Raw genomic sequence first — 26,269 nt, 5'->3', positions numbered from 1 at the left:
CCGAGTACTGGAATTACAGGTGTGTGCCACCATTCCTGGTTTACCGTAATCAGTTTTTTTTTTTTTTTGGTCTTTTTCTTTTTTTTTTTTTTTTTTTTTTTTTTTTGTCTTTTTCATTTTTATCGGTACCAGGTATCAAACTCATGACCACCTGCTTGCAAGGCAGGTGCTTATGCCGCTGAGCTAAATTCCCAGCCCAGTCTTTTTCATTTTTAACGGTACCAGGGATCGAACTCACAGCTGCCTGCTTGCAAGGCAGGCGCTTATGCCGCTGAGCTAAATCCCCAGCCCCTACCATAATCAGTTTTACGACTGGTTTTTTTGAGAGTTCAAACATGAGTGTGTGACCTTACATGCTTTTTTCTTTTTTTTTGGTCTTCTGAGACAGGGTCTTGCTATGTAGTTTAGGTTGGCCTTAGGCTGGCCTTGGGCTGGCTCCCTTTGTAGCTCAGGCTGGTCTCACATGTGCAAATGATTCTCTTGCTTTAGACTCCCAAGTGCTAGGATTACAGGAATGTACCACCATCATGCACAGCTTTAACTTTACTAGCTTTTAAAACATTATTGTCAGGGGAATGATTTGGAAAGAAAAGAAATGGGAGAAGTATAGCTAGGAGCCCTCGTAATGGCCTATGTAAAAGATGATGATAGGTTTAGGCCATAAGCAATGAGATGAAAAGAAGTAGAAAGATTCCAGAGATATTTTAGAATTAGGACAGACAAGACTTAATGATGGATTGGTGTGTGGGAAGAGAGAGGTGTCAAGTATGATCCCAGATTTCTAGCATGAGCATCTGGGTAGATGAAGGTGCCATTTCTGTAAAGGAAACATTGGAGGAGTAGCAGATTTTGACTAGAGTTGGGGAGTGGAATGAATATCTCAATTTTAGGTATGCTATATGTGAGATGTCTGTTGAAAACATACAACTGGTGACATCAAGCAAGCAGTCTTTGGGTGCTGCTCAAAAGAGGCACTGGAAATAAATTTGGAAAGTATTGGTATGTAGATGGGACTTACTGGCAAGAAAGTGGATGAGCTCACCTAGAGAAAAATATAGAGCAGAAAGAGAAGATTGCTCAGGTCCAAGTTCTAAGAAATTTAGAGGAAATTAAAGAGATTATATCACAGATACATAAGCATATTTCAAGAAGGAATTGCATAACAATTTTGTTGGGTTTAGCAACACAAGAATAATTGATGATTACAGTAGAAATAAAGCTTGAAGAATGTAGGGCCATGATCCAGCCAGACTGAAGTAGGCTGGAGGGTCGAGCAAGGAGGAAGAGAAGATGTTCTATATATTTTGGTGATTAGCATGCTGCTCTCTCTGTAAGAAGTGATACTCATAAGACAATAAGATTCATGCAGGTGGGAACCATAAGTTTTTCTGTGTTTTTGGCTGCTTAGCCTGGGTGGTTTGTTAGAACAGTGTACATGAAAAATGAGGATATTTACAAGGTGGTGAGAAATTTTCATGTGTATAAATCTTGGTCTTGGAAGGGTTTATCTAATCATTAAGTACTTTAAAACTTCGTTATCTTTAGCTTTCCTTTTTTTTTTTCTTACCTTCTTACTGAATGAATCTTTGTGTCTTGTTTTTATTGGCTTTTAAAGTTCATCCCTTTATTTTTTTAAACTGCTTTTCTGTGTTCATTGTTAGTGTAGTAATTAACTATGCTAACTACAGCACAGGTGCTTGGTTAAGTCCTTTATCCATTTGTTCATTTATTTATTGGCTTTTTTTTCTTGCTATGTGGTTTACTGTTTAATTGTAACAAAACTATATTTTACTTTTGTTTCTATTTTACCATTTGTATGTAGAATCTAATTAGCACTGTGAAGTAAGATTAAACATTTGATGATGATCTTATTTAAATTTTTATATAACCTGCCTGAGAAGTACCAAGCATCTTTTTTCTTCGTTTGTCTTTTATCTTTTTGTTATTGTTGTTTTATACAGACTGTCATCCATTACTACTAACATTTAAAAAATTTATTGTATTAAGGTGAAATTCACTTCATACAAAATCATTTTAAAGTCAACATTTAAGTGGCATTTAGTATATTGACAGTCTTTGTGACCACCATCTTTATGTAGTTCTAAAACATTTTTATCACTCCAAAGTAAAAACTCCTAAAAAAGGAAGTTCTCTTCATTCCTTTCTGTCAGCCCCTTCTGCATTCTGTATCTATTGAGCTATTTTGAGTATGTCATATAAATGGATTTTGTGTCTTCTTTGATTTAACATAGTGTTTTAGAGATTAATTTATACACATTGGAGTAGGTATCAATACTCTATTCTTTCTATGACTGAATAATATTTCCTGGATGTATATTTCATGATTTGTTGTCCATTTATTCATCGGCAGACATTTGAACTGTTTTTGCTTTTTGGGTTTTGTGAATAGTACTGATGTGAACTGATACAGAACTGATGTGATGCATGTGTAGTTTTCTGTGTTTATTTAGGAATGGGATTTTGAAGTCCTGTGATAATGTATGATTGATGTGTTATTGCTAAGATTCCTTTTAAATCAGGTCAAAGCCAGCACTGCACTTTTTATAGAGGATATGATTGTTAGGTGGGCATAGAATCTCTTTTAGAGTACTGTGGCACATGCTTATAGTCCCATCTTCTAGGGAGGCTGAGACAGGATGCCGGCAATTTGAGTCTAGCCTGGGCAGTTTAACCAAACCCTGTCTCAGAAAAACAAAACTAAAAACTTAGTTGCTGGAGGTGTAGCTCCGTGGTAGAGTACTTGCCTAGCATATGAGAGACCCTGAATTTAATCTCTAGTATTATATGGGAAAAAATCATGTATATTTAACTTTTTGAGGAACTAACCAACATTCTAGTTTTATTATTTGTATTTTACTGGTGGGATAATTGAAACACAGCATCTGCATGGTTTCAATTTCCTATTATCTTCACTCAGTGATGGAATTAGGAATTAAAATTCTTAATCATGTTCTTTGTCTAAGGTGACCCATATGAAGACATGTTGCATTTACTTAAAGCGGTTTGAAGTAGGCTTCCTATGTTTTATAATCTCTTGAAGGGATATTGTTCAGGTTGTGTTAAACAGATGTTCTTTCCATAGAGAACAGAACAAGAGGGAATACATTTTAATTGCAACAGAAGGGATATAGATTACATGTTAGAACTTCCTGACTACAGACACCGGAATGTTATTAAAGATGATTATGAAATAGCCTCCCTAAAGATTTGGTACCATCTTTTTGAGATGACGTAGAGGTGAACTTACTTAGAAGTGTGGGCAGATGACAAAGGTGGCTTACTGAGGTTCCTGGGAACCAGGACATAATTGTTTGATGATTAATATAGACTAGACATTTTAGATTAGATTAATATAGACTGACATTTTAATGATTATACTTTCATTTTATTCTAAAGAAATAATAGAGAGTAGGTGAGTTAGTTATGTTGTCCTAATTACTACTGTATTGTGGCTAGATGTGGTGACACAGGCTTGTAATTCTGGTAATTGGGAGGTGAGGCAGGAGGATTGTGGTGAATATGAGGACTACATAATGCATTTAAAGGGAGCCTGAGCTACATAATGACACCCTGTCTGAGAAATCAAAACAAAGGGGCCAGGGATGTAGCTCAGCAGCATGAGTGCCTGCCTGGCAAGCTCAAAGTCCTGAGTTTGATTCCAGGTACAAAAACCAAAACAAAACAAAGACTAGTATTGGGGATTTAAAAAAAAAAAAAAAGTGTATTCACGTTGAGCTTTATTTCCACCCCTTTTTATTTTGATAGAAGTCTTGGAAATTTTGGGCTGGGCAGGAATTTGCAAATCCTTCTGTCTCCGTCTCTGAGAGTGCTGGAATTACATGCTTTTCCCATCACATGCCTGGCTAGAAATTTTGTATTTATTTTCCATGTAATACTGGTTATGAGCCTATTAAGTAGATGGTGGTTTCTCTGTTATAAAGGACAAGAAAAAATGAAATATTGTGGCTGAGTGTGATGATGCACACTTGTAATCCCAGCACTTGGGAAACTGAGGCAGGAGGATCCTTGTGATTTTAGCTACATAGTGAACTCAAAATCAGCCTAAACTGTATAGTGAGACCCTGTCTCAAAAAAAAAAAAAAAAACAAACAAACAAACAAACAAAAAAAAACCAAACAAAAACAAAAACAAAAAAAACCAAACTAAAGAGCTGAGGATATTGCTCAGTGGCATAGTACCTGCCTGGCAAGTGCAAGATTGGGTTCAATTCCTGGTTCCAAAAAATAAAAAAAAGAAAGAAATGTGAATGGCAGAAATGAGATAGAAAAGGCAATCGTGTGGTCCAAGCCACGTTTTTGAAACTCTCCTTGGAGGTGCCTGAGGTTTGGCTGTGAGAGTGAGAAAGGATTTTAGTTCTGCCACTTGAGGTAAACAGGGCAGCTCAACTTTGACCTGCTTCATGTTCTAGTGTTTTGGGTTTTTTTTTTTTTTTTTTTGGTAACAGGGATTGAACTCATGACCGTGCTTGCCAGGCAAGCCCGTACGCAACTGAGCTAAATCCCTGGCCCTGTTCTAGTGTATTTTTACATTAGAATTTCATTTATAAAAGGGTTTGGTGTCTTTAAGAAAAGGTAACATGCAAGACCACTAATCTGAGGAAACAAAATAAAATTAAATCAGTGTAAAGATTGAAAAGGTGATTAAATTACAGGCTAAATTTCAGGTCAAAATTAAAGGTTGAAAAGATGTCTAGATTTTTGTTCAAATTTAAAGAGACTGGATATTGCCGGGCGTGGTGGCTCACGCCTGTAATCCCAGCACTTGGAGGCTGAAGCAGGAGGATTGTTGCAAGTTCAAGACCAGCTTGGGCTACAAAGTGAGTTCAAGGTCAGCCTGAACTGCATGGAGAGACCCTGTCTCAAAAAGACAAAAAAAAAAAAAAGAGAGACTGGATATTGTAGCCACACGCATAGGGCTTTTCTTCCTTAGGGAATGTGGCATTGTAGGAAAAGTACATGGTAGCTGTGGTAACTGGGAGCAGTTCTGGACCTGGAGGTCCTAAGTGTGTAATGGGGATGATAATACTCACCTTTCAAGAATGTGTGTAAGGATCACAAATAGCATGTGAAGTTCCTAGCTCAGAGTAAACACCCCCAAAATATTATTGATAAAATGTTATGATGTTGCTGATGACACTCAGGAGATGTATTTAAAATTGTGTTGACATTTCTCTTCCAACTGGTTAAGAGCTGTCATATGAAGAATAGGTAATCCTATACCCATTGAATATGCCTTATGTGGAGTGCCTGGTATGTTTGGTATAGTTAATCTTTAAACTGCTGTGATTATTCATGAGTGCATATATTGACTAATTGTATTGGAGATTGAACCCAGGGCCTTTGCATTAAGCTATTCCCCACCTCTTTCTAATTTTTTAAATTTTGAGACAGGGTCTTGCTAAGTTACTTAGGCTATGCCAGAACATGCGCCATTCTTATGCCTCATCCTCCCTGAGTGCTGGGATTATAGGCCTGTGTCACCATCCCTGGGATGTAAACCTATTAACTGGTGAAGTGAGAAAATTTGAACTTCATTACGTTCATTTTTATTGGTTTTAAGAGAAGGAAGCAGCAATGGAAAGGAGTCTTACTTAGACAATGATTTAAGGACCTGGGTTTATGTATAAGAAGCTGCCTTTAGTGAGTCTTGTGACCTTGGGCAAGTGATTTTATCTTTTCAGGGTTTCTCATGTTCACTAGTGTCTAAATCATATTTAATTCTTGTACATCCATGATTTCGTCAGAGCTTTTTAAATTTTTATTTAAACATTTTGTTTGGTACCAGAAATTGAACACAGGACTTTGTGCTTGTCAGGCAGGTACTGAACTGTATGTACCCTTTGCCAAACAAAACTTTTTAAGAATTTTCATTACCAGAATTTCCAAAAATGACAGCATGACTTTTGTCTTTTTTGGGGGAGAGAATGATATTGGGAAGCAAACTTGAGACCTTGTGCTTGACAAACAGGCGCTGCACTGCTGAATTTTATTCTTAGCCCCAGCAGCATGACTTTTTTTTTTGCGGTACCGGGGGTTGAACTCACGACCTCGCACTTGCCAGGCAGGCACTTACACCGCTGAGCTAAATCCCCAGCCCAGCAGCATGACTTTGATGAAGGTACTTCATGTTGACCTGAGCTAACAGGCTTCTGTTCATACTTACTGAGCACATTCAGTACAGTGTTTTTGTGTAGACCAACCCTGCAACCTTTGGCCTAGGAATAAGAAAGGGAGCACATGGTTTGTAGACTGTCAGCAAAATGAGAACAGTAGTAAAGAAGGGAACATGAGAAATTATCTGCTTTCCCATGTAGCTGGATTGTTTGAACCAAGTACTTTGTACTTCAAAAGTAGCACTTAACCAGAAAGAAAACTCTTTGTAGTTGGAGGCTTTTTCTGTTTTCACCTCTCTATCTGAGGGGCTTGGGTTAGTTAGGGTTAGGGTTAGAAATATGATAATTGGAAAAAACTTGAACCAAGGTTGGTATACATATTTAGAAAATGACTTTTTCCAAAATATACTTCTGTTAAATGTACTGAATCTCTTCTGTTGGCATGTAATATCAAAGAACTTGAGAAAAAGCTGGGCACAGTGGTGCACATCTGTAATCTCAGCACTTGAGAGGCTGAGGCAGGAGGATTGCTGTGAGTTTGAGGCCAGCCTGGGCTACAAAGTGAGTTTAAGGCCAGCCTGCACCATATAGTGAATTTTGCCTCAAAAAAGATGCCCCCCCCTCCAAATAAATAAAAAAAACCAGAGAAAGGAAAAAAGCACTAGTTTTGTAGTTTGTAGCTTGGAACCTCAACTTTATCACTCCTGGATGTTTGGTCATGGGAAAATTCACATTGAGCAGGTTTTTGTCTGTAAAATAAGAGCAGAGGGTACTTTAGAGAGGCTATATAAAATAATGACTTTGTTGTCTTTGTTGTTTTCCTCCCTTGGCAGGCAGTACTGAGGTTTGGATCTAGGGTCTAATGCATGGTAGCAAGCACTCTACCACTGAGAAACATCTCCATCCTTTTAATTTTTTAATTAATTAATTAATTTTTGGTACCGGGAATTGAACTTAGGACCTTATTTGCCAGGCATGTGCTTATGCTGCTGCCCTATATCCCCAGCCCTCCATTCTTTTTATTTTGTGATAGTGTCTGACCATATTACCTAGTTTGGCCTCAAACTTGCTATACTTGTGCTTCAGCTTCCTGAGTAGCTGGAAGTCTGTGACACCAAGCTCAAAGTTCCTCGTACCCCTGGGATTGAACCTAGGGCCTTTGAGAGCTACTTCCCTAGAGTCAGCTGTTCCATTTTGAGACAGGGTCTTGCCAAGTTGCCAGGTTGCCCAGGCTGAACTCAAACTTTACGATTTTCCTGCCTTCTTGCTCAGTGTTCTGGGATTATAGGCATCTATCATCATGCCATACTTAAGTGTGTGCATGTTTGCGTATTATCTCAGGAGGTGGTATGAGAGAGACTAAGAAGAAGATGGATTTTTTCTACTTATTATAAGGAATGTATGTTTATATATAAATTAAAGTGCTTTGAAATTGTAGATTTATATATATTTGTAAAAAATAAGGAAGGAGGTGATCAAGAGCAAATGCAGTCTTGTGGGGTTTTTTAAAGTCCTTTTTTTTTCAACCTAGTTTTCCCCAATGGTGACATATGCAAATTCCACTGCACTCTTTTTTTTCTCCTTGGTTTGTTAGGGATCAAACTTAGTGTCAGGCACATAACAGCACAGAACCACTGAGTGACACCTACCCCCAGTCCTTTAATATACTTTTAAGCCAGAGTATCAATATTGATATAGGACATTTATTGTTTTCTTTTCTTTTCTTTTCTTTTTTTTTTTTTTTTTTGAGACAGGATCTCACTGTGCAGTTTAGGCTGGCCTTGAACTGAGGCAATCCTCCAGCCTCAGCCTCCCGAATGCTGAGGTTACAAGAGTGCGCCACCACACGTGGCAAAAGAAAGTTTCTTTTCAGATTACTTACACCTTCTGTTCTTCATACAGATAATATATTTACCTTGATTCTGGTGCTTTGTGTGAGCATCAAAACAGTAGTAATAGTGACATGGATGTCTTTTATCTGATGACCTGTGTGTATATCACAAATGTTAATTTTTGCACACATGTGAGACAAGTACACAATGATTAGTTCCTGTGATGTCAGTTCCTTATAGATAAATGGAGGCAAACATGGGAAGGAATTTGCCTACCATCATGTTCTGAATCAAATTCACTGATTTATATATCTATCCTCTTTTCTCCCTCTCTGTCTCCTGAATCAATTCTTTACAATAACAACCTTCTAAACTGGATGTTTTGGTAAATCCCCATAATCCCAGCATTTGAGAGGCTGAGGCAGGAAGATTGCTGTGATTTTCAGGCCAGCCTGGGTTACATAATTCAAGACCAGCCTGAATGGCATAGCAAGACCAAGACCTTGTCTCAAAAAATAAAAACATGCTGGACATGGTGGAACACTCCTGTAATCCCAGCACTCCAGAGACAGAAGCAGGAGGATCATTGCAAGTTTGAGACCAGCCTGGGCTACAAAGTGAGCTCAAGGTCAACCTGAACTGCACAGTTAAATCCTGTCTCAAAAAGACAAAAAACATCAAAAAGCTTTTTATTATTTATTAATTTATTTATTTTGTCTTTTTCCTTTTTATTGGTACTAGGGATCAAACTCACTACTGCCTGCTTGCAAGGCAGGCGCTTATGCCACTGAGCTAAATCCCCAGCCCCCAAAAAGCTTTTTAGATATGAGGATTTAGAAAGTTTTTCTTTGCTTGTTTTTATTCTCTGAGATTTTAATGCTTTTCTTAAAAAAGACAAGATAGTGGTTAGGGCATACATTTGATAACAATTTGGTTTTAAATTTCTGCTCCTCTTAGGCAAATCATTAAATATTCTAAGTCCCGGTTTTATTATCTGTCTGTCTGTCTTTCTTTCTTTCTTTCTTTCTCTGTTTTGTTTTGTTTTTTCTTTCTGACAAAGGTCTCACTATGTAGCCTAGACTGTAGCTGAGGTTTAGTTTGAATTCACCATCTTCCTGCCTCAGTCCTGAAGAGTGTACAGGAGTGTACCACCACAACTGACTATCTGTTTTGTCTGTGAAATGGTAATACTAATATTAGTAATAATAATGCCTGTCCTCATAGTTTTGTTGTGAGGAACAAATGAGGTAGTATGTATGAGAGCACAGTGCTGCCGATGTGTAACAAAGGTTCAGTGAATGCTAGATGAAAGGGTTGCTTGAAGTACATGTTATACTGGAGATGTAATCCCAGCTGCTTGGGAAGCTGAGGCAAGATGATTTGAAATTCAAGGTAAGCCTGGCAACATAGTGAGGCCTATTTTAAAATTATGTCTTAATAGAAAGGGCTTGGCATGTAGCACAGTGGTAGCATGCCCCTGGGGTTCCACTCCTAGTACCCCTGCCACTCCAGAAGTGTTCGATGACTCATCCTTGTCAGTTCGGAGGTAATTGAGTTAATACTGGGATTTTTCTGCCAGATACTTAGAAGGCTTTAGGCTTGCTCTTAATGTAAAAACAAAGTAAAACAAAATAATTGCTTCTGTTTTGGGGGTAAGGACACTTTCTTTAGAAATTGTTTCAAGTTTAACGTTACATGAAATCATTTAAGAATAAGAGGTATGAAAAGTCACAAGTTGGACCTTAGCTTGGGCAATTTAGTGATTTAGCAAATTCAAAATAGAAAGTAAAAAGTCTGAGAATGTAACTCACTGAAAAGGCCCTGGACTCATTCTCTACTACTACCACCATCAAAAAACAAAACAACTTTGGCCCCCAAAAAACACACAAAGGCGATATTGTATTAGTAGGGAAAAGAATTTTCCCTTTTTGGTTAGTACATGTTTGCAATACACAATAAATACATTCATTGTGGGAAAGTGGTACATGTATTGCATCTTGAGCCTCTCACTTCCTCGTCTTTCCCTCCCTCCTGTTTACCTCCATCCCCTTCCTATTTTCATAGTCCATTGGCCGTTTCCTATCATTTCTCTTTAATTTGCTCTTTGAATTATTTATATTTTATATGTATATATTTTTTGGTCTTTTTCGTTTTTTTATCGGTACCAGGGATCGAACTCATGACTGCCTGCTTGCAAGGCAGGTGCTTATGCCGCTGAGCTAAATCCCCAGCCCCGTATTTTGAATTTATTATGTAAGAAAGATCATGTAGTATTTCTCCTTCTGTGTCTTACTTATTTCACTTAGCATTATGGCTTCAAGGTATATCCATTTTTCTTCAAGTGTCTCAGTCCTTTTTTATGGCCGAGTAGTACTCCATTGCTTATAAACCACATTTTTTTGTATCCGTTCATCTGGTGCTGGCTATACATAGCCTGTTTCTAAGATTTAGCTATTATGACTTGTGCTTCTATAAACAAGGAAGTGCATGGATTACTGTAATATATTTTTAACTCATTTGTAAAGATAGCCTGAAGAAGTATATCTAGGTTGAATGCAATTTCTATTTTTAGTTTCCTGAGGAATTTCCATACTGATTTTCATAGCAGTTCTATTAGTCTACATGCCCATCAGCAATGTAGAAGGGTCCCCTCTGGCTTCTAACCTGAACATTTGTTGTATTTCAAATTCTTTCTTTCTTTGTTTTTTGAGACACAGAGTCTTTCTGTGTAATTCAGGCTGGCCTTGTGGCAATCCCCCTGCTTCAGCCTCCCAAGTGCTGGAATTATAGGTATATACCACCATACTTTTAATCTTTTGAAGTTTGGTCTTTTTTTTTTTTTTTTAATTGGTACCAGGGATCGAACCTACGACTGCCTGTTTGCAAGGCAGGTGCGCTTATGTCACTGAACTAAATCCCCAGCCCCAATCTTTTGAAGTTCTGATACAGACATTCTTTCTTTTTTAAAAAATTTAATAAGTTCATTGGTACTTTTTTTTTTTTTTGTATTTTGTATTTTTACTGGTACCAGGGATCGAACTCACGACCACAGGCTTGCAAGGCAGGCACTTACGTTGTTGAGCTAAATCCCTGGCCCTATTGGTACATTTTTGATATACATAATAGTCACATTCATTGTAGGGAATTTGTACCTGTACATGATATATTTTGAGCCATTCTTTCTTGAGTAAGATGGTATCTCAGTGTTTTGATTTGCATTTCTGTAATGGCCAAAGATGCTAAACATTTTTTCATGTACTTATCATTTGTGCTTCTTTTGAAAAGTTGTCTGATCATTTCAGTTGCCCATTTTTTGATTAGGTTTTTATTTTTATTTTTTATTATTGGTCCCGAGGATCAAACTCACGACTGCGTGCTTGCAAGGCAGGTGCTTATGCCACTGACCTAAATCCTCAGCCCCCTTAGGTTTTTATTTTGAGGTTCTAATTTTTTTCATTTTTCTTGTGTTACAGACATTAGTCTTCTGAGGAGTAGCTGGCATAAATATTTTTTTTTTCTATTTGTAGTTGTCTCCTCACTCTGTTGTTTCCTTTGTTATATAGAAGTTTTATAATCCTATTGGTTGATTGTCAGTGTTATTTCTTATACTACTAGGGTTCTGTTCAGGAAGTCTTTGCCTATGCCTGTGCCTTCAGGAGATGTACCTGTTTTATCTTCCAGCAGATTCGCTGTTTCTATTTTGGTGTCTAGGACTTTGATCCATTTTGATTTTAGTACAGCATGAGAAATATGGATCTATATTTATTCATGAGAAATATGGATCTATATTTATTCTTTATGTGGACGAGCAGTTTTCCCAGCACTGTTTGTTTAAGAGGTTGTCTTTTGGCCCTATTGTTAAAGATCAGATGGCTGAATATGCCTGGGGTTGTTTCTGCATTTTCAGTTCTGTTGCATTGATCTGCATTTTCAAACCATGGTAGCTGTTTCTTCAAATTGTCTCAAGCTCATACACACAGAAAAATAGGAAGTGATCTCAACTTTCTTTGCAGTCCTGGGGTTTCAATTTGAGTTTTCATATTGAACTGTCTCCATCTCTCCCCTCCTTTTAAAAAAAGTCTTTCAAGACGGTCTTGGTCTTGGGTCTATATTGCCCATTCTGAGCAGTCCTCCTGCTCAGCCTCCGTGTGTTGGGATTATAGGCACATGCCTTCATACTGGTCTCTGTCTTTTTTCTTTTTGGGGATGGGGTAGGGTGGGGTGGAGTTTGGTACCGGGGATTGAACTCATGACCTTGTGATTACAAGGCAGGCACTTATGCCACTGAGCTAAATCCACAGTCCTGTCTTTTTTCTTTTTTTGATAGGGTCTTTCTTGCTGTGGAATATAGGATCATATCATATAAAGCTTCTGTGCAACAAAGGAAACAACAGAGTGAGGAAACAGACTACTATAGAATGGGAAAAAAATATTTGCCAGTACTCTTTGGAATTAATATTTTTAAAAAATTTTTCATTTATTTTTCCCTGAAAAAAAGTTTTTTTTTTTTTTTAAATCTTTATAAGACAGGGTCTCTATGCAGTTCATGAGCTCACTTTGTAGCCCAGGCTGGTCTCGAACTCACAGTGATCCTCTTGCCTCAGCCTCCTGAGTGCTGGGATTACTGGTGTGAGCTACCACACCTGGCTATTTTTTTGTTTTTGGTATCAGGAATTGAACTCATGATCTCGCCCTTGCCAGGCAGGTGCTTATGCTACTCAACTAAATCCTCAGCCCTCCTTGGAATATTTTTTCACAATCTTCTCTCTTCTTTTTGTCACCCCTTTCCTTTTTGTTCTTTCCCTTTCATTCCTACTCCTTTTTGTTTTCTTCCTTCCCTTTTTCTTGATAATGGGATTTGAGAGCTAGCACACTGACCTATATCCTAGCCTTTTTCTGTTTTAGTTTTGAGTAAAGATGTTTAGTCACTAAGTTGCTCAGGCTAGATCAGAATTTGGGATCCTCCTGCCTCAGCCTCCCAGAGAAGATAGGAATACCGTTTTTTTTTTTTTTTTTGTCTTTTTTTCTTATTTATCAGTACCAGAGATCGAATTCACGACCACACACTTGCAAGGCAGGTGCTTATGCCACTGAGCTAAATCCCCAGCCCCAGGAATACAGATTTGTGTTGCTTCATCCCCTTACCTACTTCGAAAGGTATCTACCTCAAGGTGCCAGTCTTAAATGTCATCTCAGACACGGTTTCTCTTGTCACTTTAGATTTACAAAGTGTGTTTTCCCCCCAATAGTTTCTATATTTTTTTCTCTAGAATTTATCAGTACTGAAAAGTATTGTTAATATTTAGTTTATCAGTAACCATATAAGCTTCTTAAGGGCAGGAATGTTGCGTTCCCTGTAATAACTTAACATTGCTGAGTACAAAGTGTATGTTCAGTAAGAGTTCATTGATTAGCATTTTTTCTCCTGAAATGTTCTTGGAAAGTTGGGGAAATGGAATCCAACTTCTAGTCTAGTTTAAAATACTAGATTCTTCAGATACCTCTTCTGTTGACTGAGAAATGTGATTGGAAGGTAGAGGGGGCATCTGGACCTTTAAGCAGAACTCTGCATTAAAGAATTAGACTCCTCCTCCTTGTTAAGGCTTGAGGGAAATTTTCCCTTTTGCCTATTTTGTGCAGCCAAAAATCTGACCTGGGCTGACTCTTAAGATTAGAGAACGATAAATAGAGTATCAGTGAGCCCAGGACACAGAGTCAAATTTTGAGACCTTGGAAGTTAATGCCTTTTGGGAACAGAGTCATCTTGTAAACCTAGAGAATTTCTTAACTCTGACAGGTTTGGTTTTTCTTTTTTTGTCTGGTGAGTAATTCCTTCTGTTTTTGGCTTTGTGGAGGTTCCTGCGTTAATGTTGTCAAAGCTTTTTGTGGTAGTGCTGCCATAGCTTCTGGGGTTTCAAAGAAGAGTTGGGGGCTGTATGGTGCTCCAGGGAGGAGAGTTGGACTTTTCCCCAAGGGTTGTACAGAAGACAGAGAAGGTTCAATGTGACCCTTCATTGATTTGAAAACATCTTGACTTGAGCCTCCTGATGCAGGAGGAGTGGATGGAAGACTTACTGTTGCCAGAGTCATTAGGTGTGTTCGTCTAGGAAGCTGGCCTCAGTCCCTATCCTAGGGTCATGCTGTTTTTGTCCCTCTGAAGTTCTTTGATTTTTTTTTGCAAACAGAAAAAAATCTTGACATTTTTGTGTATATAAGGGTAGACTTCCGAGTCTTATTCATTCTTTTGATAGCTCCAGGCCAAAAAATTGGACTTCAATTTCTTAGTTCAATGGTTTCCTCCTTGTTCTATCTTGAGTTTTCAGTTTTTGTGTTCTTGGCACACTGTTTTCCCAAAAATAATTTCTAGATAAAACTTCTTTTTTTTTTTTTTTTTCATCTTTCTGAGGAAAGTGGGAGTAAGGAAGATCGTCAGACTCAGATTTGGGCCTTACGGATTTCTATTTCCAGTTTCGCTTGCACTTTGTTTTGAGCACAAGCTTTCCTGTGTTTTAGACATTAGGCGACATCATTGTTCATTTAGGAAGTTCTAGTGAGCAGAATGTGTAGCAGACAAGCTGGTGCTTCATCCTGCCTCTTTATTATAACAGTAATTAGAGTTTATTCAGTTTTTATCTTTGAAGCATTTTATAGAGTTGTTACCTCATTTGTGAACTGGTCTCTAGAGATCTGCCTTAACTGATTTTATATGTAAAAATCATTAGGGTATATATGAGGTTAAGATCTAAAAATAAGAAAGAGGTTGCCTAGCTAGGTGTGGTGGTGCAATCTTGTAATCCCAGCAGTTGGGAGACTGAGGCAGGAGGATCACTGCAACTTTGAGGCAATTCTGAGCTACATAGTGAGGCTCTGTCTTAAAAAAAAACAAAATAAATAAATAAATATATGTATATACACACATAAAATACTGTATATATATCTATATATATATATATACACACACACACACATATGTGCATGTAATTATGTATAAGAAAAGGGCTGGGGATATAGTTCAGCTCTGGGTTCAATCTCTAGTACCACAAAAAAACAAAACAGGAAACAAAATAAAACTAGAGGGCTGGGGATTTAGCTTAGTGGCATAAGCGCCTGCCTGGCAAACATGAGGTCAGTTCAATTGCTGGTAACAAAAAACAAAAAAAAACTCCAGAAAATCACACACACACACACACACACACAACTAGAAATGATATACTATTGCTTGAAATTCTGTAGGCTGTTTGGACAGGGCTGTACCCTGTGTGGCATCATTTGAGGTCGTTTTCATTTGTCTGCTTCTCAGCTGGTGGTTAGGCTGGGCTAAAGGTCTAGAGGGTCTCACTGGGTTGTCTGGCATCTTCATCATCTTCCTAGTGGCATCTCTCTGGCTGTGTGGTGGTGTCTTAGCATCTGGGCCTCCCTACATGGTCCCCAGGACATCCTGAATTTCTTACAAGCCTGTGGCTGGCTTCCAGGACTGAAAGTGGAATTTAGCCACAGGCCTCAAACTAGCACATCATTGTTTCTGCTGCATTCTGTGGCCAGAGCAAGTCACAGGGTCAGCTCAGATTCATAGAAGAGAAGGCTGTCCTCAGCTCTTGAGATGCAGAGCAACATATGATTAAGAAGACTAAGAACTGGGGTGGGGGTATAGCTTGGTGGGTAATACGTGCTTAACATAGTCAAGGGGTTGGGTTTAATCCTGAGCACAAAAGAAAGCAGAAAGGAAGAAGAAAGAAGGGGAAGGGGAAGAGCAAGAAGAGGAGGAAGAAGAGGAGAATGATAAAGAAATACTGATGACTTTATCTTTTTGGATAGAGTCTATCATTGGTAGATAAGCTGAAAGTATACAGCTTCCTTACTTGGTCCCACTCTGGCAGTGTAGGGAGTGCTCTGGAGTGTAGGCTCAATCGTGTGGATCAGAAAGAGGTGGCATGAGACTATACATGAAGAGTTTTCTGTTCTTGGCTGTATTTTTATCACGTTTGACGAAGGATATGCACAATCACAATGCGTTGATTCTATTTTTAAGATTTGTGGTTGTGTTAGTTACTTTTCATGTTGCTGAGCCAAAATTCCTGATGCCCAGAATTAAAGGAGAAAAGGTTTATTTGATTCAGTTTGTAATGGTTTTAGCCTGTAATCAGCTGGGTTCAAGGCAGGGTGACATATAGCAGAGAGGCAACTGTTCATGGCAGTGGATGACAGCCAAAACAAAAGACAGTGTGAGACAAGCCTCTTTCCATCCCTTAAATTGTATCCAGTCTACTATGATTAGGGAGGCACCAATCCAGTAGGTGGACTGATGCAGCAGTCAGCCAACCCTTAATCCCAGCATTGCACTATGAATCAGTCACACTTTAGATTGGCCACCTCCAAAAAAATCTATGACCACATGAGGCTTTGGGGGAACATCTAGACACAAACCATAACAATGTTCTGTTCCAGCTGTAAGGCAAAAGCAAATTTACTGTGGTGTTTATCTATTTCAGTTTTCTGACAGGTAATTTTTCTTATTTTTATGAAGTTGGTATAGTAACTGTAGAGTAGCTGAAGCTGATGAAATATTTTTACTCTGTACCCACTGATTTAATAGTTATTTTTGGTCAAAACTTTGTTTTATTTCTAAGATGACAATATGTAATCCATTAACTAGTGATTTCCTACTGTTAATTTTTTTTCTGAAATTCTGTATAACTTGTACCTTTTTTCTGCTTTTTTTCTTTTTCTCCTCAAAATTTAAAAAAAAAAGAAAAGAAAAGAAAAAAAACTTTTGTTTTGTTTTGTTTTTGAGTCAGGGTCCCACAGTGTAGTTCAAGAGCTGGTATTGAGCTCACTGTGTAATCCATCCAGGGTGACCTTGAACTCACCGAGATTCTCCTGCCTCAGCCTCCTGAGTGCTGGGATTATAGATATGTGCCACCATGCCCAAGTGTGTAGTCAGAAGTTACGAAACCTTTCTGCTAAGAAATTATATAAATAAAATCCAGAAGGAGGGGACTGGGGATTTAGCTCAGTGGCATAAGCGCCTGCCTTGCAAGCAGGCAGTCATGAGTTCGATCCCCGGTACTGATAAAAAGGAAAAAGACCCCCCCCCCCAAAAAAAAAATCCAGAAGGAAAGGAGTAAGTGATTTCTTTCTGTATTTTATTGTTCCTCAGCACCATTCTTTAATTTATTGTGTAATGGTCTGCTTTTCTTGACCACTGAAGATAAGAACATTAAAAATAGAAAGCAAACAGACTTCTGGTAAATAAATTATAAGCAGTGGGACATGATTGAACATGATTGAGACCCTGAAGCATGTGAGACTAGTATATGAAATAGGAGAGAGGCAGTTGCAGAAGATATTCTCTTTCCATAGCAATTAGATATCTGGATTCGCTGCTTGGATTGGATTAGATTTTTTTTTTTTTTTTTTTTTTTTTTGTCTTTTTGAGGCATTCACTATGCAATTCAGGCTGCCCTTGAGCCTCACTTTGTAGCCCAAGCTGGCCTTGAACTCATAGCAGTCCTCCTGCGTCAGCCTCCCGAGTGCTGGGAATATAGGCATGCACCATTATGCCTGGTTTGGATTGGAATTTTGAATTAACTGCTGACTGATTCTTTCAGGGCCAGTCGGGTGGATAGAGGATTATAAATGGTTAATTTATATGAAATGTTTAGAGCAGTCCCTGGTACTATGAAAGTGTTAGCTGTTATTTTAAAAATTAATTCATGCTTTTCTTAAAAAAAAAAAAAAAGACAAAGTGGTATTTTGGTGTTCAGTGACTCCATACTGCTCTTGGCCTATTCAAAGAATTGGATGGCGACAACTGGTATGTGTAACAGGTTAACATTTATTTAGAAAATGAGAGAAGAAAGTGAGACAGAAAAAAAGAGAAAAAAGGAGAAGAAAAGGGCCACTGCAAGAACAAGAGGGCTTCAGGCAGTGGCCAGGAGGCCCGAGGGCCACTGTCTTTTTATATCTTCTTTTAACTTCATTCTGGGTCTTCTCCCCAAGACTCCAAAGCTGCTCTGCACATGTGACTCAGTAGTGATTGGCCAGTTCTCCATGATTGATAGGTCACTCCTGATTACCCAACACTGCCCGAATCTCCTACATTTGTCCCTGACATATAATCCACATAATTCTTTATGGGTTGTTGAGGGAGTGGCAGTCTCTGTCTTCATATATCTGCTTCCTGTTGAAAGGGGCTGTAGGCCCTACCTATATTGTACTCTGTGGCTATTTAGGATGTTACAAATCCACAGCGGGGCTGAGAGAAACCTGTCCAAAGACAATGAGAAAAAGAGTTCATTCTGTATATGGAGAAGTATTGAGCCACTGTTTAATGGAAGAGAGTTTAGGGAAAGTACCAGGAGCCTGTGGGACCAAATACGGATGTTAGATAGGCTACTAGTATCTGTTTATGGTGACTGTGCTTATCTCTACTCAAAGACCAGCTGAGTCTTGCTCTTTTGAAGAGAAGCTGCAGGTCTTTCAGAGGTTCATAGAAGTCTTAGTCCAGTGAAAATTTGAATGATCTTTTCCATGTAGGGTTTTAGCTTGTCAAAAGGACCAGATTGATTCCTCAGGGACTGGGAATAAGGTCAGAGTCCTCAGAGGCTGCAAGGCCACCTTGCTTGTCTCCCTGTCAGTCCAAGAGACTTTAAACATGTCCCTTTGGTATCTATAACAGTGAAAGACAGCAGCCTGCCTGGGAAGATGGACTATTTGAGGAGTTGTATTTAGCAGGTCCTACCCCTTCTTAGATTGTTGTATGGGGGTAACAGTGGAAAGGCATATTTGAGCATCTCACCTTCAAATTGACATGTTGGAACAGGTGTAAAGACTCTCTGACTAGGGTCCCCCTTGGCCTGGGTTATGGCTATAGATATAGAGGGGTTTTTTTTGTTTTGTTTTTTTTGTTTTTTTGTTTTTTTTTTTAAGAGAATAAAGTTGAAACAGAGTAATAGAATTTGTCGGTGATATCCACGGTTACCCAGGGTCCTAGATGTCTGTGGAAAGGGCCACTGTAGGTTGCCCTAGGCCCCTTGGGTCCTCTTTATCTGAGCGGGAGATGGGGAGATAGGGAGAGTCAATCCTCTAGTGCCCTGAGCGAGGCATATCAACCACTAGGGCCCAGGTAGGGACTTGGTATAGTTGTATGCCCAATGTCCAGTCTTTTGGCTTTTAAAGCAAGAACCTTTTTTCAGTTGTCTTTCTGTTAGATTATGTGAGTATATTTAAACATTGCCAACTGTGACAACTAAGATTTTGGCCTTTTTTTTTCTTCAGCCCCTCTCTTTTCATCTACCTTTTAATGTTGAGTTTTGGACACAGAAAAGACCCATGTCCAGCAGTTGGGGCATAGGGTTCCAGAGGCCCATCTCTAAAGCTATTATTAGTCTCTGGTAGAGTTCTTGAGTGTTTACTGCCTGTGGATTGTAAAGATGAAGTTCATAATTCCACCCACTTGGTTGTTTTTATTAATCTGCTGGTAGAGATGCATATCCTCTGATAGATGAATGTCTGAGGACAGGATCATCATCAACTTTTATCAGCCGGGCGTGGTGGTGTACTCCTGTAATCCCAGTATTGGGGAGGCTGAGGCTGGAGGATCTGTCCAAGTTCAAGACCAGTTTGAGCTAGAAAGTGAGCCCAAGGCTAGCTTGAACTGCATAGTGAGACCTTGTCTCAAAAAAACAAAAACAATAACAAAAACAAAATCAACTTTTTTCTCAGGACCCCTCTAAGTGCTATAGTTTCTTAATTTTCCAGAGATAAAGAGCCCTAAAAGCCTCAACATAAGTGATTTTACATCATTTTTCTTGTTGTGGGAAGAGAAAAGAGAGCCATTGGGCTGGGGATATAGCTCAGGAGCACAGCCCCTGCCTGTGGTCTTGAGTTCAATCTCTGGTCCAAAAAAAAAAAAAAGCCATTGACTTGGTCACCACTTTTTTCTTGTGTTTAGTGGAATCTCCCCACCCTCCTGCTTTTTTTCTTCATTAAATGTTCTGCTTATGTAAATGTTAAACTGTTACATTCATCAGATGTCTCCATCCACTACCTTTCTTTTTTTTTTTTTTTTGGTCTTTTTTTTTTTTTTTTTTTTTTTATCGGTACTGGGGATCGAACTCATGACTGCCTGCTTGCAAGGCAGGTGCTTATGCCGCTGAGCTAAATCCCCAGTCCCTTCTTTCTTTTTTTTTCAAGACAGGGTCTTGCCATGTAATTTAGACTGGCCTGGCATTCACTTACGTAATTTAGGCTGGCCTCAAACTCATAGTGATCCTCCTGCCTCAGCCTTCTGGGCCAGGATCAATCCCTAGCATGCAAAAGTGATAGTGTAGGAGCTTTAATCTGAAATAGTTTGTTGACTCCTACAGTGGACATCTCATTTTACACAGAAGATTGTGCTTTAAATTTAATTTGATTTTTTTTAGAGTTTTGTGGCCTAAATATTTTATTTTTAGAAATTGAAATTGTTCTGTTATTACCATTTTGATTATAATTTTTTTATTACAGAATAGAGCTGTTATTCTATCTCAAGCATTGGAATTATATAATAATCATGACTTTTTGGTGAGTCTTATAAAAACCTCATGGTAATCTTATATACTTATATATTATAGTGTTAGTAGTCACATTTTATGATGAGTAGTGGAGGTACAGAGAGATTCTGTAGCTATTCCAAAAAACCAGGCAACATTGATATACCAAGAAAATGATGAAGCTGGGATTCATTTTGTTTAAGAGGTTGCAGTTTGAACTCAGGGCTTTGTACATGCTGGGTAAGTACTCTGTCACTGAGCTGTCCCTTTGGCCCTGGAGCTGGGATTTAGTCAGCAAATCTGACTGCAGGGCCCATAGGTATGCCTGGACTGCCTAAGTCAGAAATTATGCATAAGAAAAATAAAATGCACATTACTTATAATCTTTCCATCTTAATTTAGCCACAATTAGCACTTCGGAGTATCCTAAAATTATTCATAAGTGATCTATACGCAGTAGAAACACAATTTATGTCATAGTTGGGAATTTTCTGCTTTCAGATGTGTTTGGCTTCAGAATGTATTACTTTTCTATGGTTCTGATTTGTAATGCTCTGCTCAAAAATCTCTTTTTCCTCTAAGTTCAGTCTGAGAGGCAGGAGACAGCTACAGTTGCTGGGTATGGGACTTGCTTTGGACTTGGGTTCTTCTGTATGGTGCATTTGAAGTTTCCTGCAGTGCCCCCAGGAAGGTTTTATTAATGAAAATAAAGTTGCCAATTGTAGAAAAATCCCATGTGTAGAAAGCTCTACTCCCATGGAGTTTCTAGAGTATTGGACCACTTTTAGGCTTCTAATTAAAGTCCTGACATTTTGTAGTTAATTTTCCAGTTGTTGGCAAAACTCCTATGTTTGCAAGTGAATATAGATTTAGTATTTAAAAAAGACTTTTTTTCTTTCTTTCAGTACTTGGGACTATATTCTTGACTCCAGAATTTATTATTTTTAAAGAATCACATGTTTGGGTTAAATTATATATATGGTTTTTTTTTTTTTTTGGGTACCAGGGATTGAACTCACCACCTCATGCTTGTCAGGCAGGTGGTGCTAATTGGCATTGAGCTAAATCCCTGGGCTAAGTCCTATTTATTGTATGATATATGTCAGTAATACTTCACTGACTTGATTTTGTCTTCATGAACTTGAGAGTGGAACAGAGATACAGTAACTCAAATGAGATAACTGGATCCCATTTTAACAACCATTTGTGGGTATAATAGTTTTCTGGGCTGTGGATTTAGCTCAGCAGTGTAAATACCTGCCTGGCTAGTGTGAGGTTGTGAGTTCAAATCCTGGTACAAATAAAACAAAACCAAAACAAACCCAACTAAAAAATAGTTTTCTGAATTACTAGGTTGCAGGATCTCTCTGTATTGTTTGTTCTGGTTTTTTGATTTTTTTTTTTTTTTTGCTTTGTTCTTAGTGCTGAGGAGTCTAACCCAATGCCTCATTAGCATATTATTTACTGCTGAGCTATGTCCCTAGCCAGCTCTCGTACTGTTTGATTCACTTTGCATATGTAGAAATAGCCTGAATCACATTAAATTATTTTTGGCATTGAAACATTTATTTTCCCCCTGAGTACATCTTATCTTGTTTTCTGTTGAAATGTTTCAAAGAAATTTGCTACTTTGGGGAATCCTGGTATCTCTGGTCTCTGGGGTTTTAGTTGGTCCTGTTGTTTGGTGAGGGAAACCATAATGAACCCCAAAGAGAATTTAGTAATAATGACAATAATAGCAGCAGTGATACTAACACTGCCAAACCCCCCCCCCCCATCTCAGTACTGGAAATTGAACCTAGGTAGGGCCTTTGCAGTGCTTATTTTTGAGAGACTATGGTCTCTCTAAGTCACTAAGTTGCTCAGATTGGACTCCTTAGCTTCTCAGAGAGGTGCCAGGGTGACTGATGTGTACCACCACACCCAGCTCCATGGCTCTGTCCTGTCCTGTCTCCTTTCCTTTTTTTCCTCTCCTCCTCTCTCTACCCCATGGTGCAGGGACATGAATCCAGGCTGTGTAAGTACTCTACCACTGAGTGACATTTCCGGCCCAGGTGTTTTTTTTTACTAGAGCCTTCCAGCAACCCCATGGAAGAGATACTGTAATTCTGGTTTTACAGAGGAGCAAACTAAGTGTCAAGCATGTTAAGTAACTTTCCCAAAGTCATATAGCAAGAAAATGGATTAAAATTGCTGTCATAAGATGATCAAATTGCAAAAGGAACTATAAATCTTAGTTTCCATTGGGTTCTGGCATAGAGTAAGTGATTTTTATGGATAGTTATTACTCATAAATATGTTTAAAATTAAGCAGAGAAAATCTGTCGGATGTGATTTTTCCCTTTTTGGAATGATCAGTCATAGTGGATGGGTATGTGTGCATATAAGTGGGATGGAATATTGGTAGTAGTCCTTTGTACATATCCCAGTCACATCCTTTTGTTGCTGTTTGCATAAGACACTTTCAGAGATTGAGAATTGAGATGCAGAACTTGTTAATGGCATCACAGACTATTCTTGGCAGCCTTTTTCTTAATCTGCTTTAGTTTAAGGGGCAGATTGGGAATCTTGTTCATTCATTCATTCATTCATTCATTTATTATTTTTTGCCAGGGTGTTGTTGTACATAACTGTAATCCTCACACTGAGAAGACTGAAGCAGGAGGATCATCATGAGTTCAAGGCCAGTCTGAACTACATAGGGAGATCCTGTCTCACATAAGTAAAGACCTTAATATTATTTTTGTTTTTTTGAGACAGGGTCTCCCTGTGTAGTTCTGACTGGCTTCGAGCCACTGTATCTAGCCCAGGCTGACCTTGCACTGCCACCTGATGGCTGGTCTTGTAGGCCTGTGCCATCACACTTGGCAACTTCTTCCTTTTTGAAAAGAGAAATAAAAAACACGTGATTGACACTTTAGACACAGGCCCGACTTTTGACTTAGCTCTTTTAGTTTGTAAGGAACACAGTAAAAATCCCTTCTTAGGTGGTTGTAAAGAACATTATCAGGAGAGCAGTGCCTTGTCCTTTTTTTGGTACTGGGAATTGAACTCAAGACCTCACACTTGTCAAACAGATGCTGTGCCGCTGAGCTATATCGCTGTCCCCTTGTCCTTTTAAAACAACAGCAAATACTTGTCTTTGGACAAAGAAAGCTTATCCTGTTTTTTAGTCCCTTAAAGTTCTTCTACTTAACAAACTTTCTCTTTTTTGAAGTTTTAGTCTTTATGTCTGGAAATAGATAAACATGCTCTTTGGTAATCCTGAGTTTAACCTGTTTTTTGTTTTGTTTTGTTTTGTTTTGTTTTCCTCCTGGTTCTCATAGGGAGTTAAGATTGCATCACAGTTTTCAGAATCATACACAGTGATCATGACCTTTGTTTCTTCTTCCTTTTGATTTGCAGGAAGTCAGAAGGTTATTTGTTTGTTTTCTTTAAGAATGGGACTGCTAGCCAGCCATGGTGGTATACATCTATAATCCCAGCACTCTAGGAGACTGAGAAGGATTGGAAGTTTGAGCCCAGCTTAAGTAATTTAGTGAGTTAGTAAGACCTTGTCTCAGAAAAAAAAAAAAAAAAAAAAAAAAAAAAAGAATAAAAACAGAAATAACAACAAAAAACCCAACTGAGGATTTAGCTCATTGTGAAATCTCTTGGCTTAAAAATCTAGTACACTTCTCTTCCACATAGGATTGCTGCTGTTTTCAACACTTACTGTAAGACTATAAATGGTTTAGAGCCAGGGGCATTGACACATAGCTGGACTCAGCTACTTGATAGGCTCAGGCAGGAGGATCACTTGAGCCTAGACCTTTAAAAAGATTAGCCAGGGCAACATAGTCTCAAAAGATTCTAAATGATACTTTTATGTTACACTGCTAGAACAAGAGTCTCCTCTCAAAATGTTTCTTGTGAATGTCTATTTTAGGTAAAAGAATTAGCCATGAACTAATAGGAACTATATTTCTGGCACCTGGGTAACAGTTTGACCACAGGGTAACTGGGCTGGTTTCATGTCCAGGCTTTTCGTCCTAAAGCAAAAGTTTATTAGGGTTACCTAGGACATGATTTTCTTCTGTTATTTGTCCATAGCCTATGGAGGAGGTTGACCAACAGCTCCATGTTGACATTCCCTCCTTTCCTCCCTTCTTCCTGGGACAGAACATGTAACATTTCTGCTGAGCTATATCTGTAGCTATATCTGTTTTTTTAAACTTTGAGAATGAGTCTTGCTAAGTCACTAAGTTGCCCAGCCTGCACTTACATTTATGATCTTCTTGTTTTAGTCTCCCAGAGGGCTAGGATTACAGGCATGATACCATGCCTGGCTGACATTTTCACTGTGTGAATATTTATATTGTTAAGCAATTAATGATGAGTGGCTAAGGTTTTGCCTCCGTGGTAGAGCATGTGCTCAGGCATCAAAACCTCTCCAGCATCAAAATAAGATGAAACTAAACAAAAAGACTGACGAGAGTGATAACACAAGGATACAGCCTAAAATTTGTTTCTTTGATATTTGATAGGGAGCTATGTGCTGTACAAGAATTTGGGACTTGTCTTACTGTAGACTCTTGGTGACATTTTGCATTTTAATACTCCAGGGAGAAAAGATAAAAGTTCTTCAGTATAAGCTATAAATATTTTTCCTTCTGTTTGTATTTGGATGCATCTGGTTATATACTTTTAGATTACAGACTTTTAAGAAATGTAAGGAGCCAATTATTGTTCAAATTTTTACAGTAAGCACTTCTTTTAAAATTTTAAAAACAACAAAAAATATAAAACTGCCTTTAAAATTTACTAAGTCACCTGTGCCTCCCTCTCTTTCCATCCCTTTTCCTTTTGCAAAGATTGTCTCACTTTTTCCTATTACCTTTTATTTTGCTCTTTATATTTTAGGTTTCTCATGAGAAAAGTCATGTGATGTTTAAGCTTGTCTGATTTTTTTCACTTAATGATATGATCTCAAAATGCATATCCGTTTTCCTACAAATGACTCATGCTTATTCTCCTTTATGGCAGAATAGTGTGTGTGTGTGTGTTTATCCATTCATCTGTTGATGAACATATAGGTTACTTCTAAAATTTACTGTTTCTTTTGTACCATTTTCCTCCAAGGCTTTTTGTTTCTGTGATTTGGGAATCGAACCCCAGGCTTCATACTACACCAGCACTCTACCACTGAGCTGTATTCTCTGGCTCTTCCTCCAAGACAATCTCACCCTCCCCATAAGGGGTCTTTCTTTGTAGTCCAAGCTGTCTTTGAACTCACTATGTGGCCCCAGGCTGGCCTTGAAGTTGCCACCTTTCTGCCTTACACACCTAAAAATGACCCTCGAGATGGGGTTACAGTCTTATACTGCCTCTCCTCCCCTAAGATTTACAAAATTATTATTTTAATTGTCATGATAATGACACAAAGACTTGGGGCCACTGATCTGCTTTAGTCTTGTAGGTGCATACAGGCATACACTAGCTGTGCTTGGGCCCTCTAGCATGCTGGGAAGCACTCTATCTGGGCTGCCCTTCCAGGTATGTTTTAGACCTTTCTATTAGGAGCAGAGCTTCTTCCTTCCTGACAGAATAACAACTTAAGAGAATGGTGTCTACTTGAGCTGCATACTTAATGATGTGAGGCTATGAGAGGATGAATATAACTTAAAATGTCTAAGGGAAAGACCTTTTCTGAGAAAGTATCATTAAGTAGGAAAAGACTACTTTCCTCTTTGAGCTATACTTGTATCCAC

The 26,269-nt window shown here is 38.5% G+C and overlaps 1 protein-coding gene across 9 annotated transcripts in view; it reads left to right on the top strand.

Moving 5' to 3' along the window:
- Ambra1 (autophagy and beclin 1 regulator 1) overlaps positions 1–26,269 on the top strand; it is a 186,973-nt gene that overhangs the window by 11,886 nt on the left and 148,818 nt on the right. The gene's annotated exons all lie outside the window — the stretch shown is intronic.

The sequence above is a fragment of the Cavia porcellus genome, unplaced genomic scaffold, assembly GCF_034190915.1.
Source record: "Cavia porcellus strain 051 isolate PalLab524CR breed Dunkin Hartley unplaced genomic scaffold, mCavPor4.1 scaffold_17, whole genome shotgun sequence".
In the NCBI taxonomy this organism is placed as follows: Eukaryota; Metazoa; Chordata; class Mammalia; order Rodentia; family Caviidae; genus Cavia; species Cavia porcellus.
The sequence above is the reverse complement of the archived record's forward strand: the minus strand, read 5'-3'. Positions and strand labels throughout refer to the sequence as shown.